The sequence below is a fragment of the Hordeum vulgare genome, chromosome 7H (assembly GCF_904849725.1).
Source record: "Hordeum vulgare subsp. vulgare chromosome 7H, MorexV3_pseudomolecules_assembly, whole genome shotgun sequence".
NCBI classification, from domain to species: domain Eukaryota; kingdom Viridiplantae; phylum Streptophyta; class Magnoliopsida; order Poales; family Poaceae; genus Hordeum; species Hordeum vulgare.
The window spans coordinates 582134355-582149116 of NC_058524.1; positions in this window are offsets into that span (position 1 = coordinate 582134355).

A 14762-nucleotide genomic window follows, 5' to 3' on the forward strand; every position below is an offset into this window, starting at 1 on the left:
CCCTTGACTTCCTTTCCCTTGTTCTCCTTGGTGGCTCCTACTGGTTCCTCCTCCTTCAGTTCCATCTTCATTAGCCAAGCATTCTCTTATACGAGGTTATAGGAGGGAGAAGACATGGCGCCTGCTACCTCTTGAGCTTGCGTTGGTTTTCCCTTGAAGCAGAAAGGGTGATGCAGCAAAATAGATAAGTATTTCCCTCAGTTTGTTGAGAACCAAGGTATCAATCCAGTAGGAGGAACAAGCAACGCTCCAATAGTAGTACCTACACAGATAATCAAACACTTGCACCCAACGCTATAAAGGGGTTGTCAATCCCTTCGAAGTTATTTGCAAGGATGATATCTGCTAGAGATAGGTATAAAATAGTGATAGATCCGAAAGTAAAACAAAAATAAATAAATTGCAGCAAGGTATTTTTGGTTTATAGATCTGAAAATATAATATGGAAAATAGACCCTCGGGACATATGTTTCACTAGAGGCTTCTCTCATAAAGAAAAATAATACGATGGGTGAACAAATTACTGTCGAGCAATTGATAGAAAAACGAATAATTATGAAGATATCCAAGGCAATGATTATGCATATAGGCATCACGTCCGTATCAAGTAGACCGAAACGTTCCTGCATCTACTACTATTACTCCACACATCAACCGACTCCTGCCTACATCTAGAGTATTAAGTTCATGAAGAACAAAATAACGCATGAAGTAAGATGACATGATGTAGAGGGATAAACTCAAGCAATATGATGAAAACCCCATCTTTTTATCCTTGATGGCAACAATACAATACGTGCCTCGCTACCCCTACTATGTCACTGGGTGAGGATACTGCAAGATTGAACCCAAAACTAAGCACTTCTCCCATTGCAAGAATTACCAATCTAGTTGGCCAAACCAAACAAATAATTCGAAGAGACTTGCAAAGATATGAAATCATGCATATAAGAATTCAGAAGAGACTCAAACAATATACATGGATAATATGAACATAAACACGCAATTCGTCGGATCTCAACAAACACGCCACAAAAGAGTATTACAGCGGATAGATCTCCATGAAGATCATGAAGAACATGGTATTGAAGATCAAAGAGAGAGAAGAAGCCATCTAGCTACTAGCTATGGACCCATAGGTATATGGTGAACAACTCACACATCATCAGAGGGGCAATGGAGTTTATGTAGATGCCCTCCATGATAAATTCCTTCTCCGACAGATTACCGGAAAAGGCTCCGAGATTGGATCTCTCGGGAACAGAGGCTCCCGACAGCGTAAAAGTATTTTCATGGCTATTTTTGGCGACACGGTAATATTTGGGAATTTATAGGCCAATAATTAGGGTTAGGAGACCTGCAAGGCGCTCACAAGCCATGGGGTGCGGCCACCCCCCAGGGCGCGCCCTGCAGGCTTGTGGCCTCCTGGAAACTTCCTTGCCCCCTACACCAAGCCTCTTGCGTGTCTTCTGGTCCAAGAAAAATATTTTCAGAGATTTTATTCCGCCTGGACTCCGTTTAATATTCCTTATCTGCAATACCAAAAACGTGGAAAAAACAGAAACTGGCACTAGGCTCTGGATTAATAGGTTAGTCCCAAAAATAATATAAAACAACATATAAATGCATATGAAACATCCAAAACATATAATGTAATAGCATGGAACAATCAAAAATTATAGATACATTGGAGACGTATCAGCATCCCCAAGCTTAATTCCTGCTCGTCGTGGAGTAGGTAAATGATAAAAAACAGAATTTTTGATGTGGAATGCTACCTAACATATTTATCCATGTAATATTCTCTATTGTGGCATGAATATTCAGATCCATAAGACCCAAAACAAAATGTCTATATTGACATAAAAAATAATACTTCAAGCATACTAATAAGGTAATTGCTTCGTTTCGAAATAGCATGGTCTTAGAAAGTCATCCCTACAAACTCATATGGTCTCGCTATGCTCCATCTTCACCACACAAAGTATCTAAATCATGCACAACACCAATGAAAATCAAGCAATTGTTTCACACTTTTTATGTTCTCAAACCTTTTCAACTCTAATGCAATACATGAGCGTGAGCCATGGATATAGCACTATAGGTGAAATAGAATGTGGTGGAGGTTGCAAAAGAAAGAGGAGAAGATAGTCTCACATCAACTAGGCATATCAACCGGCTATGGAGATGCCCATCAATAGATATTAATGTGAGTGAGTAGGGATTGCCATGCAACAAATGTACTAGAGCTATAAGTGTATGAATGCTCAAAAATATTAGATGAAAGTGACAAAGTAGGAGACTCTCTATGAAGAACATGGTGCTACTTTGAAGCACAAGTGTGGAAAACGATAGTAGCATTGTCCCTTCTCTCTTTCTATCATTTCTTTCTTTCTTTCTTTCTTTCTTTTTTTCTTTTTTTTGGTGGGATTCTTTGGCCTCTTTTATTTTTTTATGGGCTTCGCTAGCCTCTTTTATTTTTTGTAAAGTCTGGATACTCATCCCAACTTGTGAGGGAATCATAGCTTCCATCATCCTATTCTCACACGGGACAATGCTCTAATAATGCAAATCATCACACTTCTATTTACTTACAAATCAAAGATTACAACTCGATAGATAGAACAAAGTATGAATCTATAAGCTATATGGAAGTGATGGTGCGTGTCATAAAAACGGGACGATGGTGTTGCATGGCAATATATCTCAGAATGGCTATGAAAATGCCATAATAGGTAGGTATGGTGGTTGTTTTGAGGAAAATATATGGTGGCTGTTTTGAGGAAGGTGGGTTTAATGTACTGGCAAAAGTTGCTCGGTACTAGAGAGGCTAGCAAAGGTGGAAGGGTGATAGTGCGTATAATCCATGAACTCAACATTAGTCATAAAGAACTCACATACTTATTGCAAAAGCCTATTAGTTATCGAAGCAAAGTATTAGACGCATGCTCCTAGAGGAAGGGTTGGTAGGAGTTAACCATCGCACGATCCCGACCTCCACACAAAGGTTGACAATCATTAAACAAGTCATGCTCCGACTTCATCACATAAAGTTTCACCATACGTGCATGCTACGGGAATCACAAACTTCAACACAAGTATTTTTTCTAATTCACAATTACTTACTAGCATGACTCTCATATTATCATCTTCACATCTCAAAACTATATGCAAGGAATCAAACTTCTCATCATATTCAATGCACTTAATATAAAAGTTTTATTATATACCTCTGGGATGCCTATTATATTAGGACTAAATTCATAACCTAAACTAATTACCATGATGTTTAAAGAACTCTCAAAATAATATAAGTGATGTATGACAGTTTAGTAATTCCACAACACTGTCGTGCTCTAAAAGATATAAGTGAAGTACGAGAGCAACATTGCCTAGCTCAAAAGATATAAGTGAAGCATAAAGAGTATTCTAATAAATTCATGATTCAGTGTGTGTGTCTCTCTCAAAAGATGTGTCCAACAAGGATGACTGTGGCAAAATAAAAAGAAAAAACTCATATCATACAAGACGCTCCAAGCAAAACACATATCATGTGGTGAATAAAAATATAGCCTCATGTAAATTACCGATGGATTGAAGACGAAAGAGGGGATGCCTTTCGAGGCATACCCAAGCTTAGGCTCTTTGGTATCCTTGAATATGACTTGGGGTGCCTTGGTCATCCCCAATCTTAGGCTTTTGCCACTCTTTATTCCATAGTCCATCAAATCCTTACCCAAAACTTGAAAACTTCAGAACACAAAACTCAACAGAAAACTCATGAGAATTGTTAGTATAAGAAAAATAAATCAACACTTTAGGTACTTTTGTGAACTCATTCTTTATTTATATTGATTTAACATTTACTGTATTCCAACTACTCCATGGTTCATACCCCCTATACAACCCATAGATTCATCAAAGTAAGCGAACAACACAAATAAAACAGAATCTATCAAAAATAGAACAATCTGTAGCAATATGGTTACTTAGAATACTTATGTAACTTCCAAAATTCTGAAAAATTGCTAACATATGGGAAATTTGTAAAACAATCTTTTATAAAAAATTCAGATCAAATCACGTTCCAGTGAATTTATAAAATTCCTGGACTGAGAGCAAAAATTTCTGTTTTTCAGCAAAATCAACTTGCAAACACCATAGACTATCCCAAAGGTCTTACTTGGCTCAAACACTAACTAAAACAAGAAAACACAATTATTACAGAGGTAATAATATGTGCATCACTCAAAAACAGAAACAAAAACAAAATCAAAACAAATAAAATTGGGTTGCCTCCCAACAAGCGCTATTGTTTAACGCCCCGAGCTAGGCATAATGCAATAGATCTAGGTATTATCATCTTTGGTATGCAACTTATGAACCATATATTTCAAAAACCTTTTTTGCAAATCTTTTATTTATTATCTTTCCTTTCTAAAAGGGGAACCCAAATCACAAGAGCGACTTTGATTAGTAACTTTGGCATTCATACACGCAAAATCAGGATCGTCACCGTAGATATCATTACATAAAATGCGTATCATATTTCTAATAGGTTCCCTGATTTTTTTCTTCTAACAAATCATCATTGAATCCTGTATAAATACCCCTATCAATCCAATCAAATTCATCATAGGTTTCAAGGTAAATAGTTTGAGTAGTCTCGGGATAGGGAATTCTTCTTATAAGATTATCACGATAAGATTGATAATCCCTAGCCTCAAAACTATACAAGCTTTCTTTATAATGTAGGATCTCCTTGATCGGAGGGTGTTAAATATCCTTTTTATAGAAGGCAAAAATTTCCCTATCTTCTTGTAAGATGAAATAAAGTTCCTGCATAAGGATGATAGTAGCGATCTTTTTAGCCTTAGGATGATTATTTCTCGGGAGTTCATAAAACACCTTTTGCAAATCGGGATGAATGTGCACAAATTTTCTCTCCAATTTTTCAATAAGCATAATAATCGCATCTGCATAACAATTTGTGCTAAGAAGAATAGATATTTTATTCATAGGCATTACTCCTGTACAATTAAAGAACTCTTGAATAACACTTTTCCCAATAATATTTCCATCTCCCACTTGAAAATTTTTAGCTATGTAATTAGGAAGAGGTTCAATTTCATAGTCTAAAGAGCAAGATCCAAATTTCTCCTCAAGATTTGCACTAGCAACCACCCCAGATCCGGACATGGTGGCAACGAATAGATCTAACACACAAGCAAGCAAACAAAAAGACGAATAGAAAAATGGTGAATAAAAAGGCAAATCTTTTTGGTATTTTCTGAAAATTGTTTTAGAAGTGGCGGATAGGAAAACGAGAGGCAAATGGAAAATAAAGTAAATGCAAGAGATGAGTTTGTGATGGGTACTTGGTAAGCGTGATCTTGCTATGTATCCTCCCCCGCAACGGCGCCAGAAATCCTTCTTGCTACCTCTTGAGCTTGCGTTGATTTTCCCTTGAAGAGGAAAGGGTGATGTAGCGAAGTAGATAAGTATTTTCCTCAGTTTGTTGAGAACCAAGGTATCAATCCAATAGGAGGAACAAGCAAGGCTCCAATAGTAGTACCTACACAAACAATCAAACACTTGCCCCCAACGCTATAAAGGGGTTGTCAATCCCTTCAGAGTTTTTTGCAAGGATGAGATCTGATAGAGATAGGTATAAAATAGTGACAGAACTGAAAGTAAAACAAAAGTAAATAAATTGCAGCAAGGTATTTTTGGTTTATAGATCCGACAATATAATATGGAAAATAGACCCGAGGGCCATAGGTTTCACTAGAGGCTTCTCTCATAAAGGAAAATAATACGGTGAGTGAACAAATTACTGTCGAGCAATTGATAGAAAAGCGAATAATTATGAAGATATCCAAGGCAATGATAATGCATATAGGCATCACGCCCGTATCAAGTAGACCGAAACGATTCTGCATCTACTAGTATTACTCCACACATCTACCGACTCCTCGTGCATCTAGAGTATTAAGTTCATGAAGAACAGAGTAACGCATTAAATAAGTGGCATGATGTAGAGGGATAAACTCAAGCAATATGATGAAAAACCCATCTTTTTTATCCTTGATGGCAACAATACAATACGTGCCTCGCTACCCCTACTATGTCACTGGGCGAGGACACTGCAAGATTGAACCCAAAACTAAGCACTTCTCCCATTGCAAGAATTACCAATCTAGTTGGCCAAACCAAACAAATAATTTGAAGAGACTTGCAAAGATATGAAATCATGCATATAAGAACCCAGAAGAGACTCAAATAATATTTATGGATAATCTGAACATAAACTCACAATTCATCGGATCTCAACAAACACACCGCAAAAGAGTATTACATCGGATAGATCTCCATGAAGATCATGAAGAACATGGTATTGAAGATCAAAGAGAGAGAAGAAGCCATCTAGATACTAGTTATGGGCCCGTAGGTCTGTGGTGAACTACTTGTTGGAAATATGCCCTAGAGGCAATAATAAATTAGTTATTATTATATTTCCTTGTTCATAATAATCATTTATTATCCATGCTAGAATTGTATTGATTGGAAACTCAAATACATGTGTCGATACATAGACAACACATTGTCCCTAGTGAGCCTCTAGTTTACAAGTTCGTTGATCAAAGATGGTCAAGGTTTCCTGGCCATAGGCAAGTGTTGTCACTTGATAACGTGATCACATCATTGGGAGAATGATGTGATGGACAAGACCCGAACTATGAACGTAGCATGTGATCGTGTCATTTTGTTGTTATTGTTTTCTTCATGTCAAGTATTCATTCCTATGACCATGAGATCGTGTAAATCACTGACACCAGAGGAATACCTTGTGTGTATCAAACATCACAACGTTACTGGGTGACTATAAAGGTCCTCTACAGGTATCTCCGAAGGTGTCCCTTGAGTTAGCGTGGATCAAGACTGGGATTTGTCACTCCGTGTGACAGAGAGGTGTCTCGGGGCCCACTCGATAATACAACATCACATATAAGCCTTGCAAGCAAATGTGACTCAAGTGTTAGTCACGGGATCTTGTATTACAGAACGAGTAAAGAGACTTGCTGGTAACGAGATTGAAATAGGTATAGAGATACCGACGATCAAATCTCAGGCAAGTAACATACTGAAGGACAAAGGGAATGTTATACGGGATTATATGAATCCTTGGCACAGAGGTTCAACCGATAAGATGTTCGTAGAATATGTAGGATCCAATATGGACATCCAGGTCCCGCTATTGGATATTGGCCAGGGAGTGTCTTAGGTCATGTCTACATAGTTCTCGAACCCGCAGGGTGTGCACACTTAAGGTTCGGTGACGTTTCGGTATAGTTGAGTTATAGGTGTTGCTGACCGAAGGTTGTTTGGAGTCCCGGATGAGATCACGGACGTCACTAGGGTTTCTGGAATGGTCCGGAAACTAAGATTGATATATAGGATTGTTTCATTTGGTATCCAGAAAGATTTCACGCATTACCGGCAGTGTACCGGGAGTGATGAATGGGTTCCGGATATTCACCGGGAGGGGCCCACCCACCCGGGAGTGAGCCTGGTGGCCCAGGGGTGGTGCACCAGCCCTTAGTGGGCTGGTGAGGCCAGCCCAAGTGGACTATTGCGCTAGGAAGAAAAAACCAAAGAGAAAAGAAAAAATAAGAAGAGGGAGGTGGGAAGGAAGAGGAGGACTCATCCTTCCCATACCGAATAGGAGTTGGAGTCCTCCTCTCCTCCTTGGCCGGCGCCCTAGGGGCTCACTTGAGCCCTAAGGCTGGCCCCTCCCCTCCTCCTATATATACTAGATGTTTTAGGGTTTTTGAGACACAACTTTTCCACGTGCAACTCAAACCTATACCTCGTAGTTCTTCCTCTAGATCGGATTTTCTGCGGAGCTCGGGCGGAGCCCTGCAGGAATAGATCATCACCATCACCGGCGCATCGTCACGCTGCCGTAGAACTCATCTACTTCCCTGTCTCTCTTGCTGGATCAAGAAGGCGGAGATCGTCATCGAGTTGTACGTGTGCTGAACGCGGAGGTGCCATCCGTTCGGTGCTAGATCGGGACGGATCGTGGGACGACAGTGATTTGAATCACGAAGTTGTACCACTACATCAACCGCGTTTCTTAATGCTTCCCGCTTAGCGATATACAAGGGTATGTGGATCCGATCTCCCTCTCGTAGATGAACATCACCATGATAGGTCTTCGTGTGCATAGGAAATTTTTTTCTTTCCCATGCAATGTTCTCCAACAGTGGCATCATGAGCTAGGTTCATGCGTAGATGTAATCTTGAGTAGAACACAAAAAATTTGTGGGTGTTGATGTTCGATTTGCTGCCCTCCTTAGTCTTTTCTCGATTCGGCGGTATTGTTGGATTGAAGCGGCTCAGACCAACATTACTCGTACGCTTACAAGAGACCGGTTTCATCGACCAACATGCCACTCGTTGCATAAAGATGACTCGCGGGTGTTGGTTTCTTCAACTTTAGTTGAATCGGATTTGACCGAGGCGGTCCTTGGAGATAGGTTAAATAGAAATTTGCACATCTCTGTTGTGGTTTTTGCATAAGTAAGATGCGATCATACTAGATACCCATAGCAGCCACGTAAAACATGCAACAACAAAGTAGAGGACATCTAACTTGTTTTTGCAGGGTATGCTTGTGATGTGATATGGCCAACATGATGTGATATATTGGGTGTATGAGATGTTCATCTTGTAATAGTTAATATCGACTTGCACGTTGATGCTACGACAACCGATAGGAGCCACAGGGTTGTCTTTAAACTAACATTTGTGTTTGCAGATGTGTTTACTATATTGCTAGGTTGTAGCTTTAGTAGTAATAGCATAGATAGCACAACAACCTCGATGGAAGCACGATGATGGAGATCATGGTGTGGCGCCGGTGACAAGAAGATCATGCCGGTGCTTTGGTGATGGAGATCAAGAAGCACAAGATCATGGCCATATCATGTCACTTATGAATTGCATGTGATGCTAATCCTTTTATGCACCTTATCGTGCTTAGAACGACGGTAGCATTATAAGGTGATTGATACGTCTCCATCGTATCTACTTTTCCAAACTCTTTTGCCCTTGTTTTGGACTCTAATTTGCATGATTTGAATGGAACTAACCCGGACTGACGTTGTTTTCAGCAGAATTGCCATAGTGTTGTTTTTGCGCAGAAATAAAAGTTCTCGGAATGACCTGGAAACTTACGAGGATTTTTTGTTGAATATATAAAAAATACTAGCGCAAGAGTTACCTGAAGACACGGAGCCAGGAGCCCACAAGCCCAGGAGGCGCCCCCCTAGGTCGCGCCTCGCAGGCTTGTGAGGCCCACGTGGCTCCGCAACCTCCAACTCCAACTCTATATATTCTCTCTCGCCCAGAAAAAATTAAGAGAGAAGAGTTCATCGCGTTTCACGACACGGAGCCGCCACCACCACATGTTCTTCCTCTAGAGGGAAAATCTGGAGTCCGTTCTGGGCTCCGGAGAGGGGAAATCGACGTTGTCGTCATCACCAACCATCCTTCATCGCCAATTCCATGATGCTCTTCGTCGTTCGTGAGTAATCTCATCGTAGGCTTGCTGGACGGTGATGGGTTGGATGAGATCTATCATGTAATCAAGTTAGTTTTGATGGGGTTTGATCCCTAGTATCCACTATGTTCTAAGATTGATGTTGCTACTACTTTTCTATGCTTAATGCTTGTCACTAGGGCCCGAGTGCCATAATTTCAGATCTGAACCTATTATGTTTTCATCAATATATGTGTGTTCTTGATCCTATCTTGCAAGTTGTAGTCACCTACTATGTGTTATGACCCGGCAACCCCGGAGTGACAATAGCCAGAACCACTCCCGGAGATGACCATAGTATCACGAGTTCATGTATTCACTATGTGCTAATGCTTTGTTCCGGTTCTCTATTAAAAGGATACCTTAATATTCCTTAGTTTCCATTAGGACCCCGCTGCCACGGGAGGGATGGACAAAAGATGTCATGCAAGTTCTTTTCCATAAGCACGTATGACTAAATACGAAATACATGCCTACATTACATTGACGAACTGGAGCTAGGTACATATCACCCTATGTTATAACTGTTACATGATGAATGTCATCCGACATAATTATCCATCACCGATCCAATGCCTACGAGCTTTTCCTACTGGTCCTTGCTAAGTTACTTTACCGCTACTGCTGTCACTACTGCTACTGTTACCGCTACTACCGTTACTATCGCACTACTTTGCTGTTGAAACTTTGTTGCAGATACTAAGTCTTTCAGGTGTGGTTGATTTGACAACTCAACTGCTAATACTCGAGAATATTCTTTGGCTCCCCTTGTGTCGAACCAACAAATTTGGGTTGAATACTCTACCCTCGAAAACTGTTGCGATCCCCTATACTTGTGGGTTATCAGTGATCCCTCACTAAAATTTCAAGATAAAATTGTGTTCTCCCCGCCTATGCATCGTTGCGACAGTTCGTCGTTTCGAGACACCACGTGATGATCGGGTGTGATAGACTCAACGTTCACATACAACGGGTGCAAAACAGTTGCACACGCGAAACACTCGGGTTAAACTTGACGAGCCTAGCATGTGCAGACATGGCCTCGGAATACAAGAGACCGAAAGGTCGAGTATGAATCATATAGTTGATATGATTAGCATAGAGATGTTTACCACTGAAACTATACTCAACTCATGTGATGATTGGACTTGAGATAGTGGATTTGGATCATGCGCCACTCAAATGACTAGAGGGATGTATATTTTGAGTGGGAGTTCGTAAGTAATATGATTAATTGAACTAATTATCATGAACATAGTCAAAAGGTCTTTGCGAATTATGTTGTAGCTTGCGCTGTAGCTCTACTGTTTTTATATGTTCCTAGAGAAATTTAGTTGAAAGATGATAGTAGAAACTTTGCGGATTGAGTCCGTAAAATGAGGATTGTCCTCATTGCTGCGCGGAAGGCTTATGCCCTTAATGCACCACTCAGTGTGCTGCACCTCGAGCGTCGTCTGTGGATGTTGCGAACATCTGACATACACGTTTTTGATGACTATGTGATAGTTCAGTGTGTAATACTTAACGACTTAGAAGCAAGGCGCTGAAGACGTTTTGAACATCACGGAACATAAGAGATGTTCTAAAGATATGAAATTGAGATTTCATGCTCGTGCCCTTGTTGAGAAGTGTGAGACCTCTGACAAGATTCTTTGTCTACAAAGTAAAGGAGAAAAGCTCAATCGTTGAGCATGTGCTCAGATTGTCTGAGTACAACAATCTCTTAAATCAAGTGGGAGTTAATCTTCCATATGAGATAGTGATGGTTCTCCAAAGTCACTGCCACCAAGCTGCTAGAGCTTCGTGATGAACTATAACATATCAAGGATAGATATGATGATCCTTGAGCGATTCACAATGTTTGACACTGCGAAAGTAGAAATCAAGAAGGAGCATCAATTATTGATGGTTAGTAAAACCACTAGTTTCAAGAAGGGAAAGGGCTAGAAGGGATACTTCATGAAACGGCAAACCAGTTGCTGCTCTAATGAAGAAACCCGAGGTTGAACCCAAACCCGAGACTAAGTGCTTCTGTTATGAGGGGAACGGTCACTAAGGCAGAGCTACCCTAGATACTTGGTAGATGAGAAGGCTGGCAAAGTCGACAGAAGTATATTGTATATACATGATATTGATGTGTACTTTACTAGTACTCCTAGTAGTACGAGGGTATTAGATACCGGTTCGGTTGCTAAGTGATTAATAACTCGAAATAAAAGCTACGGAATAAATGGAGACTAGCTAAAGGCGAGGTGACGATCCGTGTTGGAAGTGTTTCCAAGGTTGATCTGATCAAAACATCGCACGCTCCCTCTACCATCGGGATTGGTGTTAAACCTAAATAATTGTTATTTGGTGTTTGCGTTGAGCGTGAACATGATTGGATCGTGTTTATTGCAATGTGATTATTCATTTAAAGAGAATACTGGTTATTCTATTTGCTTGAATAATTACCTTCAATGGTTTATTGAATCTCGATCGTAGTGCTACACATGTTAATAATATTGATGCCAAAAGATACACAGTAATAATGATAGTACCACTTAGTTGTGGCACTGCCACTTGAGTCATGTTGGTGTAAAATGCATGAAGAAGCTCCATGCTGATGGATCTTTGTACTCACTCATTTTTGAAACGTTTGAGACATGCAAACCATACATGTTGATATAAAGGCATGAAGAAACTCCATGCAGATGGATCATTTGGGCTCACTTGATTTTGAATCGCTTGAGACATGCAAATCATACCACATGGAACAAGAAAGTAACTTGTTGGAAGTAATACATTTTTGATGTGTGCAGTCCAATGAGTGTTGAGGCACGCAGTGGATATCGTTATGTTCTTACTTCACTGACAACTTGAGTGGATACAGGAGTATTTACTTGATGAATCACAAGTCTGAAATATTGAAAAGTTCAAATCTATTTCAGAGTGAAGATCGTCGTGACAAGAGGATAAACTGTCTATGATATGATCATAGAGATGAATATCTGAGTTGCGAGTTTTGGTACACAGTTAAGACAATGTGGAAATTATTTCGCAATCCATGCCACCTAGAACACCATAGTGTGATGGTGTGTCCAAACGTCATAGCCGCGCCCTATTTGATATGGTGCATACTATGATGTCTCTTATCAAATTACCACTATCATTTATGGGTTATGCATTAGAGACATCCGCATTCACTTTAAATAGGGCACCGCGTATTTCCGTTAAGATGACATAGTATGAACTATGGTTTGGAGAAACTTGAGCTGTCGTTTCTTGAAAGTTTGGGGCTACGACGCTTATGTGGAAAAGTTTCAGCATGATAAGCTCGAACCAAAGCAGATAAATGCATCTTCATAGGATATCTAAAATAGTTGGGTACATCTCCTATCTCAGATCCGGAAGCAAAGTGTTTGTTTCTAGAAACGGGTCCTTTCTCGAGGAAAGGTTTCTCTCGAAAGAATTGAGTGGGAGAATGGTGGAACTTGATGAGGTTATTGAACCAACTAGTGTGTAGCAGGACGCAGGAAGTTGTTCCTGTGTCGCCTACACCAATTGAAGTGGAAACTGATGATGGTGATCATTAAGCTTCGGATCAAGTTACTACAAACCTCGTAGGTCGACAAGGCCATGTACTATTACAGAGTGGTACAGTAACCCTGTCTTGGAGGTCATGTTGTTGAACAACAATGAACCTACGAGCTATGAAGAAGCGATGGTGGGCCTGGATTCCGACAAATGGTTGGAGGCCATGAAATCCGAGAGAGGATCCTTGTATAAAACAAAGTGTAGACTTTGGAAGAACTACTTAATGGTCGTAAGACTATTAAGTAAATATAGATCTTTAAAAAGAAGACAGACAATGATGGTGAAAAGTCACCATTAAGAAAAAATCGACTTGTCGCAAAGATGTTTCCGACAAGTTCAAAGAGTTGACTATGGTGAGACTTTCTCACCCGTAGCGACGCTAAAAGTCTGTTGGAATTATGTTTGGAGTTGCTGCATTATTTATGAAATATTGCACATAAGATGTCGAAATATTGTTTCCTCGACGGTTTCCTTGAGGAAAGGTTGTATGTGATACAACTAGAAGGTTTTGTCGATCCTAAGGATGCTAACAAGTATGCAAGCTCCAACGATCCTTCTATGGACTGGTGCAAGCATCTCGGAGTTGGAATATACGCTTTGATGTGATGATCAAAGCTTTTGGGCTTGTACAAGGTTTATGAGAAACTTGTATTTCCAAAGAAGTGAGTGGGAGCACTATAGAATTTCTGATAAGTATATGTGGTTGACATACTGTTAATCGGAAGTAATGTAGAATTTTTGTAAAGCATATAGAGATACCGACGATCAAATCTCGGGCAAGTAACATACCGAAGGACAAAGGGAATGTTATATGAGATTATATGAATCCTTGGCACAAACGTTCAACCGATAAGATCTTTGTAGAATATGTAGGATCCATATGGACATCCAGATCCCGCTATTGGATATTGGTCGGGAGTTCTCGAACCCGCAGGGTTTGCACACTTAAGGTTCGGTGACGTTTCGGTATAGTTGAGTTATAGGTGTTAGTTATCGAAGGTTGTTCGGAGTCCCGGATGAGATCACGGACGTCATGAGGGTTTCCGGAATGGTACAGAAACCAAGTGGGCTATGGCGCTAGGAAGAAAAAACCAAAGAGAAAAGAAAAAAGAAGAAGAGGGAGGTGGGAAGGAAGAGGAGGACTCCTCCTTCCCAAACCGAATTGGAGTTGGAGTCCTCCTCTCCTCCTTGGCCGGTGCCCTAGGGGCTCCCTTGAGCCCCAAGGCTGGCCCTCCCCTCCTCCTATATATACTATAGGTTTTAGGGTTTTTGAGACACAGCTTTGCCACGTGCAACTCAAACCTATACCTCGTAGTTCTTCCTCAAGATCGGATTTCTGCGGAGCTCGGGCGGAGCCCTACAGGAATTGATCATCACCATCACCGACGCACCGTCACGCTGCGGGAGAAATCATCTACTTCCCCGTCTCTCTTGCTGGATCAAGAAGGCGGAGATCGTCATCGAGCTGTACGTGTGCTGAACATGGAGGTGTCGTTCGTTCGGTGCTAGACCGGGATGGATCGTGGGGCAACCGTGATTTGAATCATGAAGCTGTACCACTATATCAACCACGTTCCTT